Raw genomic sequence first — 20674 nt, 5'->3', positions numbered from 1 at the left:
AAAACAAATTGTACTTATATACTTTTTCAAGTGCTCAAATATAATTGAGGTTAACTATACGTATGTATTATTTATTGAAAAAAAAAGATATTATTATTTAATTTAATTAATACTAAATATTATTAAATTATTAATTTTAGATATTTATTTTGGTTATTTAATATTAACAAAATAAAGAAAAAATTTAATAAAACATTTAATAAAAAAATTGTGCTAAAAATTAAAATCGAACATCAAATTAAAATATTAATTTTTAATGTTTATTATTAAATTGAATAAATAATAAATATTTATAAAAATAAATGAACAAATTGAATGAAAACATTTTGATAAAAATGAAAAGTGAATATTAAATTAAGAAAATAAATAATATTTAAAAATGAATAAAATAAAATTAAATTAAATTTTTGAATTTATTATTAAATTTATTTATTTTCTTTTAAAATATTAAGTAATCAATAATAAATATTTAAAATTAAGAATCTTATAATATTTAGTACAAATTATGTCATATATATTTATTATTCTCTAAATTTTATTTATTTAATTTTTCAAATTTAAACTGAACTTTATTGACTGTGTTGACTATCTTTTTCCAGCCCTTTTATTATTTTATTGTAATTAATTATTTGCATGCAATTAAAAACTATTTTTTAATGATGCCACAGAAGTTTAACTTCCCACGCGCGTACATAAGTACACCCACCCATTTTTTATACTACTCCACAATGTACTACGTAACAGCTGTGGTCGCAGTGTTGCAAAACCAAACAACCATTGTTGCCACACCACACAGCCAGTGATGCCACATGCCAAACAGCCGCTAGGGCATCGTTTATTAAATCTGTTTGCGATTTGATCCCTTACTGGTACTGGGACTCGGTTAGGACACTTTCTGGAATACGGCCCGTTAGTAAGGTTATGATTGTATCCCAACAATGTAGTGCTTATTAACTACAATACCCCGAACGTCTTGGGATCTGAATCTGTGAATTGCTGGTCCATCGAAAAGGAATATATATACCGATTAATAAACGAAACAAACATGAAGTAGTATTTGAATGCATCTCACGACTTCCCTGTAAGGCAATACTAATCGATAAGTGCTAAGATACAGAATCCAAACCTTCCTACTCCTCACTGCCTTTCCATCCCCATCCTTTCAGAGTTTACTCAGATGGTGTCAGAAAAAATGGTCACACCCACTCAGGGACACTTACACTTTACTGATCAGTAGACAGCTGTGCCACATGTTTATAGTAGGCATGGTAAATAATTGCCAAGAAATTCTACACCACATGAGAAATAAGAGTTACTAGTCAAACCTAGACGTCCTTATCACACTGTCAATTTTTCTTTCCAACTATATTTGACAAAAACGTTTAAGGGGTAATAATGGACAAATATGTAGCCATTTCCATTTTTGCTTAGCAGGATTTTGATAGGCTGCTCCTGTCAATAAGTAGTGTACGAAATATCTGAGCGAACTCAAGTCATCACATTTGTCAAAGAAACATGGCTGTGTTAGTGACGTTTTCGGTGTCATCATAAACCTCCAAGATTATTTTCCAAATTTACTGAATGGTGTTGGGAGAGATATATTGACAATGCAACAGAGCCTAAATGCATTGTTTGAATTATTCTTGCGACTGGGAAGATTGACTTAAAATAATTCCACGAGCATACCCCATAGCTCCCATAGTTGGTTTAAACTGGTTGCCATAGGAAAACTTAACAGTAGATGGGTGGTCCTGTTCATACCAGGACCACCCCGTGGTAAGCCTGTGTGATTAGATCAGCTGGGACTATGTGCATAGGCCATGCGTGCTTGCACAGCCACATCATTCCACCATCATGCTGGAGATGGGACAGCTCCAAGAACAGGCATACCTTCGCGTAGAGGATGTGGTTCATATTTCAGAGGGAGGACGATGTGGCAGGCTGGACCACTCCATGGTGATGCCTGTGTGTACAGGTACTGTGGGACGACGTGCATGGACAGGCCTGGTAAGCCACGCATGCTGGCGCGGTCGCATCATTCCATCACGCTGGGGATGGGACAGCCCCAAGAACAGGGATGCCTTCCCGTAGAGGATGTGGTTCATATTTCAGATGGAGGACGATGTGGCAGGCTGGACCACTCCATGGTGATGTCTGTGTGTACAGGTACAGCTGGGACGACGTGCATGGACAGGCCTGGTAAGCCACGCATGCTGGCGCGGTCGCGTCATTCCGTCACGCTGGGCTGGGACACCCCCAAGGACAACGATGCCTCCCCAGAGAAGCTGTGGTTCACTCTGCAGAGGGAGGACGAGGTGGCAGGCTGGACCACCGTCTACACGTGAGAGACACCCCCACAGGAGGGCTAGTTGGTGCCTGCCCGGGCCCCAGTTGTTAACAACCTTGCACCTTACTAAATACATTTTAAAAATATGGACTTTGGGTGAATTGTGTTTACGAAATCAGTGCGAACCAAATTTGTTATGAAGTTTAGTCCTCTGTTTTCCCACGAATGTTTATACCCTTAAATTTACTTCAGAAAATTGAAACTATACAGTAAAGTTCACAAGGAATTTCATACTTTTGAGGGTTATCACTATTTACACCAGAGGTCTTCAAAGAATAAATATAAAACAAATGTTTATTGTTTGTCTGGAGTACCTACTTACGAAATATTATTGATCTTCTAATAGTAAATACATGTACATATGCAAAAAGCATCAAATCTCGTGGCCTTAAGAACGGTTTGACTCTCATCAACTAACATACAATGCCTTTACAAAAATTGTGTGTAAAAATCTTGATAAGAAGTAATTAATATAGACAAATTTTCTTTTTCTCTTTACAAATATTTCTGTGGATAGACTGTGCTTGCGCATAGTCGAAAAGGTGACACCATGTTGTTAGAACTCCAGTCAAGATGTCCTGCTTTCAGGTATCAGAATTCTACTGAAGTCAGTCTGGGCAAATTTCCTGACTCGAAAAGCACGTATCTCCCTAAAGATGTCACTGTCGACGATAAGCTAACATTACACAATAAATAGATAACCCTACAATGATACTTTAATAGGGATTTCGTTTGCAGTTTTCGATTTAGTTTAACATTGCTTTATTTTCAAGTTTTTTTTACCATATTAACTAAGGAAAAATATTGTTTTTTTCAAAAAATTGCACTAAAGCTGGTATTCAAAAACAACAAAAAATAAGGGTTCAGATGTTGAAAAGTCTACACCCGTACCCTAAACGTATTCCTAGTGTGTGATATGACACAACCAGTCCCTTATTTAAGGGACTAGATTTTGTTGTCCTATCCATTACTGATCTGTTGCCCAAAGTAAGCGCCATTAATTCGTATATAGTCACTTTTGTAATGATCAGGGGACATACCAAGCGTGTTGGTGTGCCAAATTAAACTTTATGATTGAGAAACTATCCTGGAATACGTTCTGTGCACTTCAATGTTCATAACTAGAATCGCAATTTCATAAGTACCGTACTTGAGAATATTAGAAAGGCGGTTATATTTTTGTGCGATGGTGCTGCTCTCTCTAGTATTTTCCCCATAGCAATTGTAACGATGGTTGCTAAATGTCAACTATAATGTGTTGAAACCAGTTTATAGCTTCGCGCTGGGCACAGTTTATTAAAAACGGTTGCGGATTTGTTTCCTTACTGCGATTCGGTCGGGACACATCCCAGAGTATGACCCACAAGTTAAGTTATGGTTGTATCCCAACGTCATGGAATACTGCCCCAAAACTAGAGACAATTTTCATGTTCTCAAGGCATAGTGCAGACTGTCATATCCTAGACGAAACATTTAAAAGTCTCCTGAAGGTGCAATGTACTCTTGTTCCTCGCAGTGGCGGCAGGAGCACACACCAAGTGGGGGGCCTCGGGCCAGGCAAGTGCTACAGCTTCCGCCTGAAGTGCGCGGGGCAACTGGAGGAGTCTCCGTGGAGTCCTGTACTCGCCGTCGCCACAGAAGGTACTGGCCCTGCTCTTTGTGGTCGGCCTCACGCTTTATTTTCAGGGGTCCTTTCTCCATGTTAAACCATTTGAAGTTTAGAAGTTGTTCAGGATCTTGGGCAGCTTCGGTCAAATGGTTATCAAAACACACCAGGGGCAGTTCCAGGGCACAGCAAGCCCAAGGCACTTGGTCTAAAAAGGCAGAAGGGGGACGTGCCGATGTTTTAAATTTTTGTATTACTTGTTTGTATTTGTATAGTTTTATTTTGATGTGTGAACATCTTATCTCTTGATATACAGTATTTGGTATAAGCAATTTCGTGAAAGGAACGGAAATGCGTAACAACGGTGAACCTGCGCAGAAGTCTCTGAAATCTCGAAAAGATGAGGGGACCCGCATAATTCATTCGTGTGTGTATATGTGTGTGTGTGCGTTTGTGTGTGGACGGGATCCCGAAACCACTTTTAAAACTCATTAGCTTCATGAATATGTTCTATGTCATCTACACGAATATGCACCAAGTGTCTTGCTAGAAGCTGCGAGTCCCTGAGCTAACTTACAAAGGCATGATTGCACTGTATCACGACTTCATCTGATCGTGTGAATAAACTGTACCTAGCTGTGTTCCTGAAGTGTACTTCGAAAAGCATGTCTCCGACCAAGCTGTTGCAATGGCACTCATCGCAAACCACAGTCCCACAACACTCTAGCTCACCTGGCTGTGATTGGTGTTCCAGAAGACGAGGTGCCCACCACGATGCTCTACAGGGCCATACAACGGGGTCAGGTGCAGACTGTGAGGAAGATACTCGCCAGCAGGTAGAGCTCTCATACCCGTGTAGGTGGTTACTATACCACCTCCCTGGAACATTTACCAGAGTCGTTAAAACGTGCCCACTGAACTCCTTATATTAAACAACGTTCTTCGACAATGATGACTTTCGTGAATACCAAATGTTTTAAAAAAAAGATTTACTTTGTAATGACGTTATGTACTTTGAATTCGGCGCGGCGTGGTCGTCACCCCTCCTAACCATTCCCCCTCATTTCCCCATTAGATACGTCACGATTCCTTCTCCTTCCAACTGGTGATTGATCCCCCATCCTTCTGGTTTACGGCGCTTGCACTGTTCCCCTTCTGGTGCGCGGCATTCGAGGATTTTCGGCGCTGGGTCTCGAGGCCTTTTTAGCTGTAGCTACCGACAGTGTCGGATCACTTGGCATTTTAGTAGCATGTAGTTCCTTTTTTTAACTCTTTAAGTCAGTTAGGGGTATAGTGCTTGCGAGCTCTCGGCATGGTAAGCTTCTTTGCGGAACTTGGGTTTATGTGCTTGGGCACCACAACTTTCTCAAACAAAATCATCAGTTAAATGTCTGTGTGTAAATGTTCAAGTTGTACTGGAGGCTGCCCTTCACTGCAGGCGTGGTGGGTGGTAGCATGAGGGACGGGCTTGCGGCAGGCCCGCGGCCCTGCAGAGCCACGACCGACTGGGGGAGCCGCCCCTCGCGAGGGCCGCGGCGCGGGGCGACCCCCAGCTCGTGAGCCTGCTGCTGAACGCCGGGGCGAGCGTGGACGGCACGTGTCTGCACACTGGGCGGACGGCGCTCATGGCCGCCTGCTTGCACGGACACCTGGACGCGGCGCGGCTGCTGTGCGAGCGGGGAGCCTCGTGGCATGTGACGGACAGGTGCGATCTGGGGTCAGCAGTGTGTGCCGGCACGAGCAAAGAAGTCCTAACGGACCGCTTCTTCCGTACAGCCTTTTTTTTCAAACTCGCACTCGCGAGATTCACGCGTCCAAAACCCTGTCGCGGAGACCAGGCGTCGCTGCTTAAGCAGTCTGCGGCGCTCTTCTAGAACAGACGAGAGCGGTTGATGATGAGTCGCGTCATCCCGGGGTCGACCCGTCCCCCGAAGCGTCGAGAATAACGTCGCTCGCTCACGTGCCGGGCCCGCGGAATTCCCAAGGCCGCTCGGCGATAGATAACGGCGCCGGGGCTGGACGATGTTTGTAGAGCTGGTGTGGGGGAGAGGGTGGTAGCGACGACCCTTGTATTCCGGCCAGGCACGCGTGGCATGTCCTACGTCAGTGGACCGCACGTGGCCGCCATGCAGGGCCGCCAGCCAGCTCCGAACCTGGCATCGCGGTCTGGTCTTTCGCGTTTTGTAACAATATTTGTGCAATATTTCAGCACTGTGACAAACTTTATAGTTATATGAGCTTGTAAGAAAACTTAAGAAAGGCAACTCGCAATTTGTGAGCTTTTTTACTCATGTTAAAAAGATTAAAATAATAGTTTCAACTAAGTGTGTGTTTCATAAATCATATTTGGATTTGCGCGGCTATAAAAAGAGAGTTGGCCTGCTATAAGGTAACACGGATTTTCAGGATTGGATGCACTGCCCTTCACAGTGCTGTCTCGTCTTCTCACCTGGAGGTTACCGTATTCGCTGTGAGGAGCGGTGCAAACATCGAGGCTAAGGACAACCACAAGTGGACTCCGCTAATGCGAGGGAGTATGTATGTTATGATCATCACGTTAAAATAATTAACATATCTATGCATGAAATTTATTGGTCAGGCATGTAGCCACATAAAAACCTACAGTTTAAAATAACTGATTTAATTTGAGCCAGAAGAGTCATTACTAGTCTGAGTTAACTTACTTGTTTAAGGTACTGAGTACAGTTTGTTAAGGAGACACTGTCAGACACCAAAAAAAATTCTAAAATTTTTTTTTAATCCTACAGGTTGCAACTTATAACTAGTATGGATTTTTAACCTCATCGAAGAATTCCCACAACTAAAAAATAAACCAAATTCATACATCAAGCCAAATGTGTGAAGAACATTCGAATGTTGTTCCTCATTTGTGGCATACACATAATGACTGAAGAATGGCATGGCCAGCTGTCTTACAAAATATGGGCCACCCCCAAGCTACCCAGTCTTTCAGGTATTCCTCAGTATTTGACCAAGCAAAATGTGGTTGTGGACAAACACCCCCCACAAGCATCCACCACCACACCCACACACACTCATTCACACATATGTACACTGTACCATTCATGGAAAGGTGAAGGTTGCCACCAAGCCTTTCTTTGGTAACCCAGTGCTCTCTTAGCCTAAGCCTTTCCGCCCTGGGCCCCCATTTGCGATCTGAAAAGCCACAGAGCTCCGGCTATGACCAGAGGCTGAGGCTACTCATCCCAGCATAGTCACCCCCTTCGTCAACCCTAGCTTACTCAGCCAACCATCCTTGTCCTGTAGACATGATCAGCACTGCTGGCACCTACCCTGGTCTCCCACGTCATTCCCGCACCCTTCAGTCACCCAGAAAACTAGTCTGGTGGAGACCTACCCAAACAGAGTGATCTACAGTGTAACCAGCAACCAACAGTAAGATGTTTGGTTTAGATGCTTTAACTGTAAGGCCGGTATTCCAAGACACAAAAATAAGGGTTTAGGTATTGAATATGATACACCTGTGCACGATAGGACACGGCCAGTTCCTTATTTTCAGGGAACAGATTTCGGTGTACTATCCATGACCTATATGTTGCCCAATTTCCGCGCATGCGCAGAGCTCACCTTTTTTCGTTTATTTTATCCAGACGGTGAAATTTCATCTGGCGCGCCAATAACGCGTACGCGCTCAATTTCGTGAACATCGGGAGACATACCAAACGAATTGGTGTGCTGAATAAAAATGTATGGTTGCTAAAACTATCCTGGTATACAACATGGTAATAACAAATAATCTAACTTAAAAAGTACTTGAGAAAATTATAATAACGCCATTTAATTCGCGCGACGATGCTGCTGCCATCTCTGAAATATTTTCCGTAACAACTGTATTGATGGTTGCTAAAATGGGTTGGAACAACTTTCTAGCATTCGGCAGGGCGCCATTTATTAAAACGTTTTGCCGATTTGTTCCCTTACTGGGATTCGGTTTGGACATGTTCTGGCTGATACAGCAGTATCCCAACAAGGCAGTACTTATTCGGTTTGGACGTGTTCTGGCCGATACAGCGGTATCCCAACAAGGCAGTGAGGTCTTGGAACACCGGCCCGAGTCGCTCCCGGACCTAGCCGACGACACGGGACTGGTCCGTGTGCGCGCAGTAGTTCTGGAGTGCAGCCGCCAGGTGGCGGAGGCGCTGCTGTCGCTGGGGGCAGACCCCAACTGCCGGGACGCCGCGGCGGTCACGTGCCTCATGCACGCGGCGCTGGCCGGCCGCCGGGACCTGGTGCAGCTGCTGCTGTCCGCCGGCGCCGACGACCACGGACACCGGGCCCTGGACCTCGCCAAGGCGCGAGGCCTCCAGGTGTGCAGCACGGGAAGCCTACAACGCACGTAGTTTCGGTTCCCTGCAAGAATTTCCGAAGATTTCCGAAGTTTTGCGTTTTGGTATTAACGCCACTTCAGCCGCTAAATCAGAAGTTTCCAATGAAAACAAGCATGTTGTGACTGACCTGACCTAACCTAACCCTTCGCTTTTTTTAATTTCAATTTTTGAGAGGAATCCGAAGTTGCACGAACGTGGTAGGGAACCGAAACTACGTGAGTTGTAGGCTTCCCGTGCAGCACGCTCGCTTCTGTCGTATACAGGCTGTCCGTGAAAGACCGCACTTTTTTTTTTTGGATCAGATAGAGAATAAATTTCTTAGACAGGAAGTCGTTGCCGATTTTTGATCTGACCCATAGGTAGAGACCGGAAAAAATTCGCGTTTTCAGTGACCTCTAGGATAGACTGCGCGATCCTACAAGTACTTCGGAACATTCAAACTGTTCATTGGCTACTAACTAACTCATTACGCTTGATAATCAGGATGCTTGTGATTTGATAATATTTTGTTAAGGGTTTTCCATTGGCTCAGAGAACTTCGGGAACACTGTGGTCCAATCACTCAAGAAGCAGCGTAAATGTGAGCGAGTTTGGATTCGAGTCTATCGCGAAATGAACCCGCGAATTTTTCCGGTCTCTACCCATAGGTAATTAGTAATTAATTAAAATGGTTAACCAATGATGAGCATGCTCTAAGAGAAAGAAGAAGAGTGGGGGGACCAGTGGCGTAGCGTGCCATCTCGGCGCCTGGGGCGGGAGACCCATTTTGCCGCCCCCATTCTATAGGTGCTTACTTAAAATTAAATTTCACATGCAATGAGGTACTTTTTATTGAAGTTAAAATAGAATGAGCGGTTTTACAAGCGGATTCTACGGGCCTTATGAGCAGCGAAGTCAGAAATAACTTTGTCAAAATCAATATTAGCAGCCAATTCTTGTTCAATCGACAATATAGCCAAGTTTGATAGTCTAGCGGAGCTCATAGTAGATCTGAGGTAATTTTTTATTAGCTTCAACTTCGAAAAACTTCTCTCACAACTTGCAACACTAATCGCCAAAGTCAAATATATACGAATCAAGATGACTATATTTGGAACCGAAATTCCGAGATTCAGTTTTTGAATGAACTGGAGGAGCTCCAGTGGTCCATTACCACTTATATGTTCCTCTGATTCAGAACAGGCAACAACAACAAACTGCTAAAGACGCTTCCGCTCCATCTGAAACTCGTCCTTGTCGATGTCTTCTAATACATGGGAAAGATCACACTCGAACTTGCTGTCCAAAAGTTTCGCTGGCATCAAAAATCCGAACTTGTCCGATATTTCTTGAATTTGCTGGAATCGAGTCGTCATTTATTGAATGATCTTGTCGAATGATGCGGTAATCTCTCGACGGATTTCCTGTTCGTGAGACAAAGCTGCATCTTCAGAAGATTCATCGCCATGCATGCGTTTTTTCCTGCGAATTCTTCTCGTTTTGAGTTCGATTCCGAGTTTTTCGCAGAGAGTCTTAGCAAAGTCAATTGCTTCTTGCACGAAACGGTCTCTACTTTCCACTAAGAGGGTTTTCAAAGCGCAGAGTTTCTGAGCACACTTATCCACACTTAGTCCTCGTTGCTGCAGGTAAATCTGTGCGTCATCTACTTCAGGTAGCACTGCAGCCCAAAAGCCAAGAAAAGTTAGGAAGTTAAATGACTGCATGGCTGTCAGGAGAAGACTGGCTCCCGATCTTGTTTCGGAAGTTTGAGATGAATCTGTTAATTGTTCCAGTACCTCAAGAACTACCTCAAACTTATTTTTAAGCATCTTGACAGCTACATGTCTAGCGCTCCAGCGCGTTTCAGTGACTCGTTTTAATGCTTGACCTGTGACAGCAACCAAAGCGTTCCATCGAACAGTTGATGCGGAAAAGAAGGCAAACAGCTTCTCCAGAGTTCCAAAAAAGTCACGGAATCCACTGATTCAGAAGCAGTGTGTACCCCAGCCAAGTTTAGTGAGTGGTTTGTGCATGCAACGAATATAGCTTTCGGATTCGGTGCTTTAATCCGGGCTTGAACTCCATTGTGGATCCCTGACATTGTGGCAGCATTGTCATAAGCCTGTCCTCTCAGATTCTGTATGTCCAGTCCGTCTAATGTTATCTTCGCGATTATATCGTTGCTGAGATCTTCTGCATTTTTTCCTTTTGGTTCGAAGAAGTCAATGAAAGATTCTACCACGGCGACTTTTTCTCCTTCGATATGTACGTATCGCAGAACTTGGCTCATTTGGTCATTGTGGGAGATGACTGGTGTGCTGTCGAAGATTACGCAATAATATTTAGCTTCTTGAATACGACGGATGATGGTGGATCGAACTTGCTGTCCCAGTAAGTTTATAAATTCATTCTGGGTTTCTGGAGATAGATACGAAACTGAGACTCTTGCTCCCAGCTTTATCTTTGTCAGGTGTTCCATTAGAAGAGGGTCGTATTTAGCTAGGAGGTGCACTAACTCCAGAAAGTTCCCGCGATTGCCACTATCATCTCCTCGAATGTCTTCTCGATGTCCTCTGAAGGCCAGATTCTGTTTGGCTAAGAACTGGATAATATTCAGCAACCTGTACAGTACATCCCTCCACTTCTTCTCCTCACTTTCGAAAACTTCTTGTTGTTTCTGATCGATGGTTGCTTTACAGTTCAGGCGAACTTCCAACTCCTTCCATTTCAAGAAGCTCTGTTCATGGCCCAGGCTATTTTCATGGTCTCCTATTCTTGGATTTAGCTTCCACCATTTGTTGAATCCTTCTTCAGATGCGAAGTTAGAGCCGGTATTGCCAAACAGCTTGCAAGAAAAACAATACAAGGATTGCTTCAAAGGCGAGTACACCATCCATGTTCTGAGAACCTTTTCGCCGTTAGATAATGGTTTGTAGAACCACTCTTTGGTTAGTTTTCGGGTACCGCCTTTCGTTGAAGTCCCTGAGCGAACAACATCGGCAAATTTGGAATCGATGTGCTGTACTGAGTCAGATCCGCGACATACTAGAAGCGTTCTTACTTCGTCGGTCATAGGAGAAGGCCAGCAACCTACATCGTCGAGATTCACATCTTTGATTTCGGCAGGAGCAGAAGGCACGATTTCAATTATGTGTTCTTTGGCAACATTCACTTTTTCTGGAGGCTTATGACTAGATGCTTGAGGTACTTTTAATGAGTCGACTTCGTCTTGACCCTGCTCTGTGGTGGGACCAGAACTACTTCCAACTGCGACGGCAGGTACGTCTTCTTCTTGTACCTGTAAAATAAGTTATGTATTCTCATGAATATTGGCCGGAGGACACGTTCGAATTTCAAATAAGTATTTTATCTATCACAAAACAAAAGTGGTTTTGGTGACGGCGCGGTTTGCCGGGCTTATAGGAAAATTTACAAACAAAATTGATTTTGTATGGCAGCTACCTTTTTTAGAGTTTCCCGGTAAAAACTGACTGAGTAAGCCATGTTATAGATGTTATTAAAAGATAAAATGACGAGAAATTTGAGAAAAATCGTTGGCGCCATTTTTGAGCTAAATGAAAAATTATGTTTTCTTTGTATGACAGGTACCATAAATAATCAAGATATCCAAAAACAAAACAAAAAAACAAAAAATATTCCTAGACTACTAATAGATTTACAAAACATCCCCTATTGAAGTTTTAAATTCAAGTAGCAGGACAAAATTCAGTCGTAAACTTAAAAAGATGTACCTTAACTCAATGTAATTTATGTTAATATACTCCATACTTTTTAAACAATAATCAATGTTCAAACAGCTATTAGAGCAATTTTAAGTGTATTATAAAATAAGATTTAATGTACGAATGTGACTCCGTACTCGCAGACAAACCTAGGTGAATAGGTTTTGCGAGACTAATGTAAGAAATATTGTAACTTTTGTAAACAATAAATAAATAATAATAATAATAATAATATAGGAGTTTTACTGTGTCCCGGTTTGCGGAAGTTGTTTGGTTTGCCCTGGGTTAAGGTCAAACTTTACAGTACAATGCGTAGTACTAAATTCAATGAGTGCGAAAGAGAGCCATCGACACGGGCCGACGCGTGAAACAAAAGATTTTGTATGAGTAATGAACACAATAAGGAGTGCCGCTCAACTCGGCTCGCGCGCGCCGGGCGGCGCGGCGTGATGCGATGTTGCCGTTCGTATGTAAACAAACAAACGTTATAAAGAGCTCTGTCAGTGATTTTGCAGTTTTTCTTTTAAATAAATATTAAAAAATAGTTGGTGCGCAAAATTGTAGATAAAAATGGAACATTATAGTGTGTGTCTGACACATGTAATGGATGAATCATAGATCAGATCTCAACCCGCTTCACCGGCGACCCGCCCCCGCGGGCTGCCGCCCGGGGCGGGCCGCCCCCTCCGCCCCACCCACGCTACGCCACTGGGGGGGACTGTGCTTACCGAGAGAGAGAGAGAGAGAGAGAGAGAGAGAGAGAGAAGCGCGAGGTACTACTGCTCACTGTCTCTCACGGCGCACAGTGGAGTATTTGTACCGAAATCCTGGCCAAAAATATTTTTTTGATTATTTGAAGTCAAACAGTATAGACGACTTTTTGTGAACTATTTTTGCAATAAAACACTTAAATGAAGCTCTTGTGCACCAAAGAACAACTGGATTCAACAATAAAATAAAAGCAAAGCCTATTAAGTGGAAAGCTATTCACATTGCTGATTCATTTTACATTTACTTCTGTATTCACACCAGTCTTTATAGATGATAAGTTATTTACAAAAATGAGTTCAGTTTATTCTCAGCCTTCATTGTAATTTCTTGTGTCTTTACGATGAACGCGCACTGTGTTAATCCGAGTCTTCGGAGCTACAGCTACGGTTCTCCTCTGCTTCCTCGTAATTATATTCAGCTTCTTCATCGCACCCATCTTCGCTTCTTTTGGTAGAACGAATTTCAGCCATCTCTGGCAGAAGAAGCTCCAGAGTCTCGCTGCTATATGGCTTAGTTGTTTTCCTTCGCCTCTGTGTGGAGCAGCTCAAAAAAGGATCACTGGTTAACAGCAGCCTATTGAGGACATCTCTGTTGCACACTTCTCTGTTAAATTTTCGGGAATACTTCGTCCTGTACATCCGGAAATGTTTGTTCCTAGCCTCAGCAGCTTCTTCTGATAGCTGGCCTATAGGCAGAATAGCTTCTTTAAAAACTGCAGCTCCGTGCAGCAATACTTTGTGCATTGTTGGAATCATGGGATGCCAACTATAGAGGCTCACATATAGCTTGGCTGTTTCATAAGCATACTTATGAAATTTCGTCTCATCAATATGGTGCCCACTTGAAATAGCTTCCAATATTACTTTTAAACTTTTAATAAGTTCAACATTCACGCCAGTAATTCGTGATGCAGTGTCTGGTTCTGCAAAGAAGCGTCTTGATGTGTTCCCATCATTCGTAGTTCCAAATCCTTGCTTTGGAACATCAACCAATAATCCAAGTTCGTCTTTAAGCATTTTTTGAATGTTCTTTTTAGTATCCGCAACAATTCTCTTCTGTTCTTTACTTATTGCTTGCCAAATGCTAATTGGTATTCTGTATGACAAACGCAAAATTGATTCCAAAAACCTGATCCGTGTCTGCAGAGGGGACAGTCCAAACGTTAAAGTATTGGGGTTTTCTGTGAAATCCTTACATAATTTGTTAACATCTTTTGATGTAGATCCACAGATGTAACACCTCATTGTCGATGTCGTGCCAGTTGCAGCATTGCAGACTTTTCCGTCAACCATTGTTAACAGTAAAGTGTGTCGAATCTTCACAGCTCCATGAAAACTTGGCACTTCTGTTTCTTTCAATGTTTTTATTTGTTCCTGAATGTACTTTATTTCATGAAGAGTAACATCTGCAGTTTCATGTACAAAACGGATGCGAATTGGCCTACAGAATCTTGTGGAGGAAGGTGTTGGGTTCTGCCATATAATTTTTTTCTCTGTATGGTTATTAGCAATTAATTTTATGGGCACACATGAGCTTTGAAAAATATTGGCATCACTATCAGCTATGTTTTCAAATTTTTGTTTGAACTGTGTTTGCTGAGAACCATCGCACCCCCATTTTGAGATTAATTCCAAATTTGGTTTTTCTTCTGACGACAGTACCTACCTGTAACACTTCTTCTAAGTATTTGCATAACCTTGAAGAGATGTGATCCAATAAAGACTGTAACTTAACTTCTGCTTTTGTTTCAGAAACGACAATGGAGTCTTTGCTTGGGTAACATTCTTTTTTTGCTTTTGTGAGCAGTGAATAGCAAGAGTAAACATTTTTGTTTGCACTATAAATTACTTGATATTGCTGTTTTGTTAATTCCGCTTGAACAAAAATAGACAATGCTTCTGAAGGGTTGTGTTTTTTTACTGAATTTCTGTTTGACAATAGATTTGTTTTAATTTTACTAGCCCTTGTTGGAGTCTCAGTGATTTTTTTCATTAAATCAGCAGCATCAGAATTTCCTGAAACTCTGTGATTCATTGATGCAGCATATGTTAGTTCTTCAGGGGTGAACTGTTGTCTGAGTTCTTCTGTTTTCCTGCGTTTTGTCCTCTCACTTGACTCAATGAAGTCCTTCGTAGGACGACCGCGACCTGAGGTAGTTGATGAAAAGTTGGGCACCTTAATGGTATGCGATAACCATTTACCATTGTTCTGGAGAAACCGTTCCTCTTTGTTATTAGCTAAAGACCACCTTTTCTTAAAATCAGCTTTAAAATACCTGAGTAAGCGACTTAATGACTTTCTCTCATCTTCTGGGCACTTTGCTATGTCAGCTCTGTGTTCCATAAAATGAAGCTTTTCAACAATGCACCTGTTTGGAGATTCCCGGAGTAGTTCATATAATGACATTCTCGTAAATTCCTTTTCCTTGTTCGGAACCTAAAACAAAATAAACTAATATTTATGACTGTAATTAATTATGAAATAAAGTTTATACTTACATATTATTTTAAAAAATTATCTAAATCTTATTTACGGTTTATATAAGTATAATGTAGGCAATCACTTAAAAACCGATATCTTAAATCTTATCTATATCACGATAAATATAAATGTATAAGATTTTTAATAAATCTGTGTTAACAAAACCACATTTCCTATCACATTAATATCTGGATAAGAAGCATGACTGGGACAAAGAAAATAGTAAACGCACAGAACTTTGAAAGTGAATGTTGATGGGAATATGTCCACTCCGAAATTAAGAGAGGAGCATCACATAGGGTATTTTCCTCAATTTATTTTCTAATTCCCAGTCTCCAACACGTGCATATCTCAGCACTGATGAATCAACTGGCTCATAATATTAATTTAAGCACAAATATTGAATAGCAACTTGTACCTAGTTCTCTAATAGTTTTATTAGAATTTACTAGCGGTGCAAAACGTTTGGTAGGGACTGTAATGTTATTATTTCTTATTTAATAATGCTGGCAATGTATTACAAATATAAGAGCTATAATAAACCAAAGTAAAATTAGTTTTTCCGGTATCCTTTGATAGGCAACAGTCAAATTTGTTAATCTGAAAACTATTGTAAAAATCCACACCAATGTTTAAAATAAGTGTTAAATAAAAATGGCAACTACATGCGGGAAATTTCTCTTCTGGTATTGAAACTTAGTGGGCAACGTATTAAGAATATGTTTAAACGACAGCCCGACAAGGCCCGACACACATTCAAAACTTCTCTTGAAACCATAAATTTTTTCTAACCTTTCGAACACACATTTTCTCCTAAGTTTGTTATTTTTTATTACGGCACTTAAATAATTTTTCACAATAAAATATACATTGAAATGAAACAGTTACCTTATTTAACAGCTGTACGAAATTTCATGACAATATGTCAATCCTAACAGCTAGTAGAAACACGTATGTTGAAGAACACGAACGGTGAACTCTCTAGCACAAGCACGTCCGCACACATAGACATCAACTCTTCAACTAAGCGTAGCAGTCACCGGATATGACTCATGGTACCAAAATAGACCCTGCTCGACGCGCATGTGATTAGGCAACAAGAAAATACCATTTCTGCTGTGACTAAACGAAATATTTTTTTTTCTTTTTTGGCCAGGATTTTGGTACAAATACTCCACTGTGCGGCGCGCCAAGAGTATAAGGGGGCAAGCAGCAGTAAGCGAGCATGTGCGCTTGTCATTGGTTAACTATTTTAATTAATTACTAATTACCTATGGGTCAGATCAAAAATCGGCAAAGACTTCCTGTCTCAGAAATTTATTCTCTATCAGATCCAAAAAAAGTGCGGTCTTTCACGGACACCATACATATACAGCTTAATGATACTGGGGGGAATTAACTAGCATGCTCAGTGGTTTGTAGCATAGGCAAACTTGAGCCAACTGCCCGATATTGTATGTTCATAAGTAAGTAGCTTGGCTTCTGGGTTGTAGCCGTGTCCTTGGCAAATAATTCAGCGACGATTCGGTATACATTGCAGTCGCCATCATCAGGGAGCAGTTGAGTAGGTAACTGCTCCCTGATGATGGCGACTGCGATGTCCGTCCGAAACGTCGGTGAATAATTCGCCAAGCACACGGACGGCCACAACCCAGAAGCCAAGCTACTTCAGACAATGGCCCGTGAAAGCCTGCGAACATTATTATGTTTATAAGTAGTTGACTTTGGGAAAATTTAATTGTTGTGTGTTTGGATTTTGGCTGGTTATGACATTACTTCACACTTTATATATATATATATATATATATATATATATATATGTGTGTGTGTGTGTGTGTGTGTGTGTGTGTGTGTGTGTGTGTGTATGTGTGTGTGTGTATGTATTTATAACTTAAGCAGTGTTGACTGTGCTAATTGTTTCAAAATTTGATTACCTTATTGCCGAATTTTCATAGCTGTTTTGTTGCATCAGGAAAGAACCATTTACTTTTTACTAACTGTAGAAGCCACGTAGAGCACTGGTTTAGGAGTCCTTCAAGAAATCTCATCCTAAATGGCCGCCAATTCTCCAACAAGCGACAGTCCAAAATTTAACGCAGCAGTAGAATTAAGATTTAAATGTGAAGTAAAATATAAGTTTCGGTTGTATTTCAGTTAGTTCAGCTCTGCATTGAAAAAAAAAAAAAAGCAGCAGCCTATGAACAAGAGATGGTTTTTGAGAATGTTCAACTGTTAATTCTATCCTGGAGTCCAGAGCACAAAATTGTAGTAACTATGTAAATGCCTGCATAGCAGCGACATTTGCACAACTGTGGTGAAATTTTACTGGTTTTAATATGTTTTACTTCTGTTTCATCAGGAAATTGTTAACCTCCTGGAACCAAACAGTCAGAATCCCGACAGCAACGTGGCATAAGTTACAACAAACAACTGGTCGTCGACTTATCGCGTGGAATGAAATTAATGTGAGACAGCTGTTTGGTGAACTCTCTTCTAGCATCAGAACTCAATTATGTTGGGGATAGATTACAATCCAATAACTTTCTTATAAGCATGATAGGCTGTAGGCCTACTGAGATACGGATTACCAATCCAAGTCTAATCCACAGAAAGCGTATTTCCCACGGCATTGACATCAGAAGATTGTCTCGCTGCCAAGTGCGGTTAAAATTATTTTGCACAGATTTTCTCTAGGGCAGGAGGCCCCTAAATAGGTCTGCATGCCTATAGACATTAGACATTAAATTGATTATTATAAGATTGCTATGTTGAATATGCATACTCTATTTATTTAATAGCTTTTACATTTACAATTATTTTTGTACGTATATCGTGTTATATTTTATATTGTCTGTTATTCTGATATTTTATATATTATATGTCAATTCATGTCATTTTGTGTTTGTAGGTTTTCACTGTATTAGTGCTTGTTGTAATTGTTGTTATCACTGCTGATGTGTGGCCATATGTGGCTGTCCCGGCCTCTTATGATGTCGCAGTAATAACCTTGTATCCGTATGTGTTGTGATCGCCACAAAAGACTAATGTCTGTCGGTGGACATGTTGTAATATAAAATAAAAGTTACATGTGTTTTGGTACCATCGGCGATTTATTTTATATATTTATTTATTTACAAAAAAAATGGAATAGAGTATTTGCATTGAATGTTGTTTTAAGAAAGGTATAAGGTGTAGCATTGTTGAAGATTGTTTCTTGCAACAGGCAGGGCCGGTGCAAGGTAAATTGGCGCCCTAGGCGAAAAACCTTAATAACCCCCAACCCACCCCCCACCTTTTTTTCCTTGCCTCAAAATACATCACGTAAGCCTAAGATTTTGTCAACAATCAAATGTAAGCAGGCTTGTGTTTTTTTTTTTACTTTTTTTACTTATTACAAATCATAAACAGGTCACCGTGGACTTTAAATAATTACTTATATATCAATATAAACATTCCAAACTGTTACAAAAATCCACTTTCATCTAGTTTCAATAATCGTTAAACATGTTATATGAGCTGTTATGTGTGGTGCTGCGCCGCCCCCAGCTACTTGGCGCCCTGGGCGGTTGCCTAGTTCGCCTGTGTGGACGCGCCGGCCCTGGCAACAGGAGCACCCAGCTTCGACGAAGACTCAGCAAGGCGAGAAGCAAGTGCAGACTCCTGGTTGCGCCCTCCCGTCCCTCGCTGGCATTACTACAGACTGGAAAAATTCTCACTTCGGATAACCTCCAGGTTAGACTCCACCATCCCCTACACACTCGGGCAAATGCCACCTGCTCATTGGCCACCGACTCGTGTCACCTGTCAACTGGGACGCTTTCGATCCGATACTTTTTTTTTGTTGAAGGTTTTTTATTGGCTCAAAGTCCTTCAGATAAACTGTGAGTCAATCAGAAAAGCAATTTAAAGGTACAGTTGTTTGGATTATACCATATCGTGAAATGAATCTGCGAATTTTTTCCGGTCTCTAGGCATTACACTAGCGCGTCACTGGCTGAGTGCTCCTGCTGCAGAAACAATCTTCAACAATGCTACACCTTATACCTTTCTTAAAACATTTAATGCCATCTCTCTGGTCTATTTTTTGTAAACAAATCGCCGATGGTAACACATTTTACCTTTTTATTAAGAGCTGAACACAAACTCAACATCCAATACGGCTAACAATGCACAGATACTTTTCAGACATGTTAACCAACACGGCAGCGTAAAAAAAAAAAAAAAAAACTCCGCGACTCGGACTAATACAACCCGCGAAATTACAAAACGTTCCCGTTACTTTTTTAACACACCTCGTATACCCATATAAGGAGGGCCAACTGCCAACCCTTCGATCCCCGCTGTAACAGCTCGCCTCGCATCGCCCAGAATAACATACCGCAAGGCCCGTCTACAATAGCAATGTCCTAAACTGTGTCCGAAGGACACTCGTCGCTGATTGGTCCACGCGAACCTCTGACGTCATGCGTCAAGTGGGCGAAGGTCCGAACCTACCTGGTCCGAAGACATTAGTCAATTTGAACTTTTTGTCCCAACCTGTGTACTTCGGACACACAAAAAGAACAGAACACTCACGATATTTGAATTTCCGGTTCCCGTTTGAAAACGTGGTGTTTGTTTTTGTTATTGAAGGAAATGGAAGGTACACACGAATACATTTCTGGCAGTGTGATATAAGTTCATTTTTTAGCATTTACATTTGCCACTTTGCCTTACTGAATAAATATATAATATTGAACTCCCAAAACTTTCATAAGTTCAATCTCAAACTACAAAGCATCAAAACAATAAACAAAAACATTTGGTTTGGCACATTTACTGCGCTCTGGTGACAAACTTTAGAAATCAATACATTCGGACATCGGACATCGCAATTGTGGACAGGGCAGTTTTCGGTGAGACAATGTGACGTCACTCACATTCGGATAAGGACACGGACCACTCACAGGTTAGGACTATTGTAGACGGGATCTACACGGGCATACCCCCTCACTGAGGGGGACCTGCCTGCGCTTGTCAAAGCGTGACTGTGAAACGGGTTTCGATGTCAAAATTATAGTCGTATGGAAAATCTTTCTGTATGTTTTTAAGTTTTCTGCTTATCGTACGCCTGCAGGTTAAAAAAACATACATAGGCAGGATACAACATACAAGCACCGACACTTGTGTCGCCCCTTGCTTGCCCCCCTCCCCAACCCCATTGACACCCACGACGGGTGCATCATTCCTGACGCCGCCGGCAGGGTGCAGCAGCGACGTGAGTCAGACGGCAATGACGCGCGCGTCTCGACGCCCTGGTGCCGTTATGAGGCGGTTGAGCGACCTTCGCCGGTGCGCTGCCCACTTTCTCCCTCCCTCCCCCTCCTCCCTCCCCGCT

General features: G+C 41.6%; 1 long non-coding RNA gene across 1 annotated transcript in view; it reads right to left on the bottom strand.

Annotated features, from left to right (window-relative positions):
- Nucleotides 1-3863: 3863 nt before the first annotated feature.
- Nucleotides 3864-20674, bottom strand: part of LOC134539734 (uncharacterized) — a 40346-nt gene continuing 23535 nt past the window's right edge. The window contains exon 2 of the long non-coding RNA XR_010076348.1: nucleotides 3864-4832. This is a non-coding gene — a long non-coding RNA (uncharacterized LOC134539734). The remainder of the gene's footprint in view (nucleotides 4833-20674) is intronic.

The sequence above is a fragment of the Bacillus rossius genome, chromosome 15, assembly GCF_032445375.1.
Source record: "Bacillus rossius redtenbacheri isolate Brsri chromosome 15, Brsri_v3, whole genome shotgun sequence".
Lineage (NCBI taxonomy): Eukaryota > Metazoa > Arthropoda > Insecta > Phasmatodea > Bacillidae > Bacillus > Bacillus rossius.
This window is presented reverse-complemented; position numbering and strand designations above follow the sequence as displayed.